The sequence below is a fragment of the Geospiza fortis genome, unplaced genomic scaffold (assembly GCF_000277835.1).
Source record: "Geospiza fortis unplaced genomic scaffold, GeoFor_1.0 scaffold2, whole genome shotgun sequence".
Taxonomy (NCBI): Eukaryota; Metazoa; Chordata; class Aves; order Passeriformes; family Thraupidae; genus Geospiza; species Geospiza fortis.
The window spans coordinates 3,493,059-3,499,893 of NW_005054366.1; positions in this window are offsets into that span (position 1 = coordinate 3,493,059).

The following is a 6,835-nucleotide window of genomic DNA, read 5'->3' on the forward strand; positions in this document are numbered from 1 at the left end:
GGCTGAGCCAGCGCCGCGGCCGCCGCTCGCCCCGAGCACGTAGCCCTGATATTAAAGTCCCGAATAGGAAATTCCACTTCTTCAGGAGAAAAACCAGCAGCCGGATATTTCATAAGTGTCCCGGCGGACATGAAAGCCGCACCAGGAAATTTCACTCGGCAGAGATATTAAAGTGGCTGCAGCCCTCGGGGCACAGGGCGAGGGGCGGCCGCGGGGACACGCGTGTGCACATCCCGCCTCCCTCGTGTCGCTGTCCCTGCCAGCCCCGCCTCAGCCCCAGCAATGGGCACCGGGGCACGGGAGCCAAGGGCTCGGGGTGACCCCGGGCACAGGGGACACACAGCGGGCAGCAGCCGAGCCCCCAGCAGGGCACAGGGCACAGGGCACAGGGCAGGGTCTCAGGGGCTCTGGCAGCCCCGGGCACAGGGCACAGGGCACAGGGCAGGGTCTCAGGGGCTCTGGCAGCCCCGGGCACAGGGCACAGGGCAGGGTCTCAGGGCTCTGCCAGCCCGGGAAGGGCAGCGGCACTGCCCCGGGCACGGCGCAGCATCGCTCAGCCCGGCGCTGCCGGGAGCGCCGCCCCCGCAGCACGGAGCGCGGCTAATTGCAGGTTATTGCGCTGCTCTGTCATCAAACACGGATCCGTTCTCTTCCGACGCGCGCTCCGAGCAGTGCAAACTCGGATCTGCTCCTGCCTCCGCTCAGCCGCTCCTCAGCGCCGGCATGGACCGTAAAGGCCACCTCATTCCAACCCCTGCCATGGCAGGGACACCTTCCAGCATCCCAGGCTGCTCTATTCCCTGTCCAACCCGGCCTTGGGCACTGCCAGCGATCCAGGGGCAGCCCCAGCTGCTCTGGGCACCTGTGCCAGGGCCTGCGCACCCTGCCAGGGAACAATTCCCAATTCCCAATATCCCACCCATCCCTGCCCTCTGGCAGTGGAAGCCATCCCACCTTGTTCTGGCACTCCAGGCCCTTGTCCCCAGTCCCCCCCTGGCTCTCCTGGAGCCCTTTAGGCAGTGGAAGGAGCTCTGAGGTATCCCCAGAGCTTTCCCTGCTCCAGGCTGAAGACATTTGATCCCTCAGCTCTGGCTGAGCCAGGATCCAGCAGCCCAGATCCTGGGCTTTAACTGCAGTTCAGTCTGGAGCCCCCCACACTTCTGCCATGCTCAGGGAGCAGGCGCTTTTTCCTGTCGCTGTTCCCTGCGGGGATTCCTCAGAACTGGGAGTCAAACACAACCCAAAGAGCATTGTAATGGCTCCTCAAGAGAAAACGAGTTTCTAAAATTAAAAGAGCAAAATAAGACAATGGAATATTTTTGCATTGATTTCCTTGCCATGAATATTCATTAAACTTAGTTTAATAATGTTAAGGAAATACAGGACAGTGCTGGGTGAGAGCTGCATCCCCATCCCATGGCAAGGCACGCACTGGACCTCAGTGCCTGTGCCCTGCTGGCATCAGAGCTGCAGCGCTGATTCCAGGAGCCCAGAGCAGGGAATCACCTATCCAAAACCCAGAAACCCCCAGAAATAGCCCCAAAACTACAAGGAATTCATTGCCCATTCCCACAAGCAATAAACACAGTGCCCAGAGAGTCCAAGCATTGTTTTCTCCCTCCCTGCCCCATCACAGCACACTGTCACCTTAATTGGTAAATAATCACACAAATTGCATTGTCACTCCATCCCTTCTATGCCTGCCCAGAGCAGCTGCGGCTGCCCCTGCATCCCTGCGGGGGGTGGGAGCACCGGGGACAGTGGGAGTGTCCCAGCCATGGCAGGGGTGGGATGGGATGGGATGGGATGGGATGGGATGGGATGGGATGGGATGGGATGGGCTTTGAGGAGCTTCCAAGCCATTCTGGGATTCAGTGATTCACCCGTTACAGCACAAGTGGCCTCATCCCCCGCTGCCACCCACAGAGATTCATTCCTCCTGCCAGGATCTGATTTCCACCCGGGTACCAAGGGCATTCCCAGCCTCCTGAGGTGAGGGGTGCTCTGCTGCCCCTCTGGAGCACACCCGGGGGAAAGCCCACGGGGAGGTGCAAGAAAGTGCAGATTACAGAGGGGAAATCGCGTAGGGAGAGAGATGTGTTGTCAAGGCAACGGCAACTGCAGGACTGGGAGAGGGAAGGAGGGGGAACAGGGTACCCGGGGGTCCAGTGGTGCATACAGGGCACAAGAAGCCGAGGGTGAGGACAGCGACACAAACACCATCCTCTGCCCCTCTGCCCACCAGGACAGGTCCCAGCCCTGCTGCCAGTGAGGGAGGGTGGTCCAGGGCCCCTCAGCATCCCCAGGGCCCTGCAGGGGACAGAAGCTGCCACTCTCCAAGGCCCAGCACTGAGCAAATGCCACTGGTGGTGCCAAGGGGAGCAGCTCTGGCTCTCAGTGGCACAGGCCACCACAGTCTGATTCTCAGACCTTTCCACAGTTTGCTAGTCTGAGCCAAATCAACTCCCCACACTGAGGGGCAGAGTCTGGAGAGATCCCTACCCCACCCATCTCCAAACCCTCCTGCTAACAGGAGAGGCTGAAACTCTGCTCAAGACGGGCATGGAGGTCCCCAGCTCAGAGAGGGGACAGCAGGCACAGCCAGCGGTGAGGCCCATGGCAGCCAGTGCAGCCACAGAGCTGCCGGCGTGACACAGATCCAGCCTGGATCCAAGCTCACCAGCACGGCAGGGAGCGTGCAGGTGTGATCAGGGCACGGGGCATCCCCCACACTCGGGCACCTACGGACCCTGCTGTGCAAACCGCTGTCACTCCCCTCAGCCAGGCCAGGGCAGGGATGGGGGACACGCAGGGAGCCGGTGCACGAGCAGCCAGGGGCTCTGTGCTGCTGTGCTCGCTGCCCGAGCCCCACACCCAGAGCACCCTGCTCCCTCCTTCTGGGGCTGCCAGAGCCCCAGAAAGCTCCAGCTCCTGCTTACAATGAGACCTGGGGATAAACCGGGGAAGCTCAGCCCTGCTCCCTGCTGAGCCCTGCTCCCCACGCACCCATGCCAGCAGCAATCCCTGCCAGGCCCTGACAGCTCCCTGAAGCTGCTGCACTATTTTTACCCCACGGTTGCTATAGAGACATCAGAGCCGCTCCCCGTGATGATGCAGCTGCTTTTGGGTGATGCAGTCTCTTCCAGAAGCACTGCATCACCCACTGCATCACCTGCATCATCACCCACTGCATCACCTGCTGCATCACCCACTGCATCACCCACTGCCTCACCCACTACCTGCTGCATCACCTGCTGCATCACCTGCTGCATCACCTGCTGCATCACCTGCTGCATCACCTGCTGCATCACCTGCTGCATCACCTGCTGCATCACCTGCTGCATCACCTGCTGCATCACCTGCTGCATCACCTGCTGCATCACCTGCTGCATCACCTGCTGCATCACCTGCTGCATCACCTGCTGCATCACCTGCTGCATCACCTGCTGCATCACCTGCTGCATCACCTGCTGCATCACCTGCTGCATCACCTGCTGCATCACCTGCTTCATCACCTGCTGCATCACCTGCTGCATCACCCACTGCATCACCCATTGCATCACCCCCTGCATCACCCACTGCATCACCTGCATCATCACCCACTGCATCATCCCCCATTCCATCATCCCCCACTGCATCACCCACTGAGGTCCCCTGGGACACCCCTGTGGCCCCAGAGATGTGTGCCAGCCCCGTGTCCTGGGCAGTGCCACAGGATGAGTGAGGGGTCACACAGACCCGCTCCATCCCTCACTCTGGTGCCCCGGGCTGGGGTGAGCTGCTGCTTCCCAGCCTGCTCCAGGTGCTGCCACACTGGGCAAGGTCTCACCAAGGCAGCTCAACCGTCCGGCCAAAGCCACCAGAGGGGACAAGGAGCAGCAGCGTGTGGCACTGCACGGCCACAGGAGGTGGCAGGGCTGTCACCGACTGATGGATTGCAGCTGATTGATCTCCATCACACCCATTTTTCCAGCAGGAGAAATCAGGGTCCTGATTAAAGCAGGTACAAACCTGAGCCAGGCCCAGCTCGGCTCAGATCTGGAAAACAAAGTGCTGTGGGCACGGACAGACCCTGTCCTCCACGAAGCCCCAGGAGGGGCATGGCTGGGGCTGAACTCCGGGGGACTGGGACCCCCACGCCGTGCCAAAGGGGGGGACCCAGGCTGTGCCCCAGGCAGCAACAGCAGCACAGCCAGGGGTTCCCCCCGAATGCTGAGCTCCCCCAGGGCTGTGCTGGTCCCCCAGGGCTGTGCTGCCCCCTGTGCAGCCCCAGCCCGAGCCCCAGCAGCGTGGCTGTGAGCGGGGAGCAGCGGCCGTGCAGGGATGAGCTGGCAGGAACAGCTCACGCAGCCCTCGGCACAGCACCCAAAATAGAGCCTGATGGCAGCCACTGCCTCTGGGGACACGGGGCTGGTCCAGCCCTTGGGGAGGCTGCCCTGGCACCCCTGTGCCTGAGCCCGGAGCCCCGAGGCGCCAGGAGATGGTACAAGGGCCTTCCCCAGCAGGCAGACCCTGCTCTGCTCAGCCAGGGCTTGCAGCTCCTCCAGGGCTGAGGAGAACATGGAGCTGACAACCCCTCGCCATCCTGTCCCTGCTCCCACAGTGTCAGCCCCTCAAGGCATCACTGCAGCCCCTCGAATGCCCAGGAACCACAGCTGCACCCCACAGAGACCAGACAGCCCTGATGGAGTCCCACAAAGCAACTCCCCCTTCTCCAGGCAGGGCCAGACCCCAAGCAGAACCTCAGCAGGCTCCAATAAAGGGGTGGCAGCTCCCTGGCTGCTCATCCAAGTGGGGTAGAGCTGGGATGACCCCGTAAAGCATCCAGCATCTCTGCTGTTCTCTGCAGTGACAGTTCTGTCACCCCTGCCCCTCTGTGTCCTGCCCAGGTGAGGATCCTGGATGCCACCCATGCCATAGGGGCCTGGCATCACCAGCAGCACCTCCAGCACTGCCCAGCCCTCCACACCCTGCAGGGCTGTTCTGTGTGGGCAGAGGGCTGGGGGCACCCAGCCACCTCACAGCCACCCCGTCCCGGTTTTGTCCCAAACTGATCGTGTCTGGAGCCCACCCTGCTGCCCCAAGGCTGCAGGGGCACGGCTGAGACCAAAGCCACGGCTCAGAGCTCTGCACAGAGCTGCAGCCTCTCCAGCAGCCATCCCTGCAGCCCCGTTGCCATGGCATCCTCAGGGATGGCACAGATACTGGGGAGGAAGACAAGGAGGATGAGGACAGGTGGGCACATGGGCTCAGCCAGGGCACGGCTGGGGCAGATGTGAGGCCCTCTGGCAGCAGGCAGGGGCCACCCTGCTCCCCTCCCAGGACTGGTGTGACGGAGCTGGCATCACCACACTCCCCTCCCTGCTGGGGCACCTCCCACCCAGGGACACCTGCAGGCTGGTGAGGCCACGCTGGCGGAGCAGGGAAGGGAATTCTTGGGGTTTAACATCCTCAAGGATAGGTCACTCCTGCTTTCCAGCCAGGACTAGCCAGCCTGGGGTACAGCACAGGGGTGAGAACTCAGAGGAGCAGCAAGGGGGCTCCTGCAGGGGAGGGGGCTCCCCAGGCCTTACCTGCAGCATTGTCCCCAAGCCTTACCTGCAGCATTCTCCTCGTTGCAGTCATCAGGCACCCAGGACCTTCCCTCTTCCCCCACAAGCACCTCCTCCCTCCTTGTCTCCATCCCTGACCACGCTGGGGTGCCCTGGGAGCAGAGCAGACCCCCATCACTGGGGGGACGTGGTGCTTCCCCTGGGCAGCCTGGGCTCCTCCTGCCACCAGCTTCTCTCTTCCAAATTTGTGGATTTCAGGAGTTTATTTTTAAGGTGTTTATTTTGCCAAGGTGTTTATATTATGTTGTTTTTAGGAGTTAATGTGTTTATTTTTGAGAAGTGGTGTGCTCATGCATCGGAAAATAGACAGATAAACACATTTTTGGGGGGTTTATGGCCAGTTTAGGCAGGTACTGCAGAGTGTCTGTGTTACCAAGTCAGGAGGAACCTGCCATAAGATTTGCCAAATGTTCCCTAACATTGTAAGACTGACTTAATTTCTCTGCTGGCTCTGATTCTCATTGTCATCATCTCTGAATGAAGAACGCTGCAATATTAAATTATATTTTACTAATCACAAGAGAAAATTCCCCAAATGTTAATGTGACACGGTGGGTGTGGTGACAAACACCCTCACAGCTGTGATGGTTCTGCAGAAGTGCAGAACCCTGGGGGTCAGGGTGGTGGTTGGGGGCATCTGTGACCATTTCCCCCTTCCTCCAAATTCCCTTTCTGCTGGGACTGCTCTGAAAGGCACACCGAGGGAGGTGGAGGGAGCTGCTGGGAGGGAGGCAGGCGCTTGCCCAGCTGCGAGATCTGGGGACGAGGGAGGGCCAGAGGGGCAGCACACTGCTGCTTGTCCTGGTGTGTCGCCCTGGCACCGAGGGCAGCCGTGCCCGGGGAGCAGACCCGGCAGCCCAGCTGGTCCTGCACGGCACGGGGCGCTCCTGTGCCCCAGGGTGCCCTCGGTCTGTCCCAGGCGTGCGCTCAAACCGCCCAGTCACTAACACCAGAGGGGGCTCGGGGGGCCGTGATTGCCCCTGCTCCGAGTGGGGACAGCTGCGGGCTCAGGGTTCTTCGGGGTCTGGGCAGCCCCCGGAGCAGGGACACGCACAGACACCCCGCACGGGTGGGCGCAGACGGACAGGGACCCCGCAGAGCCCCGCACAAGGAGAAAACCCTACAGACCCTACAGCCCCCTGCACACGCACACAGACCTGCAGATCCCCGCACACGGGCACAGACCCCACAGAGCCCGCAGCCCCCCGCACACGGACACCCCC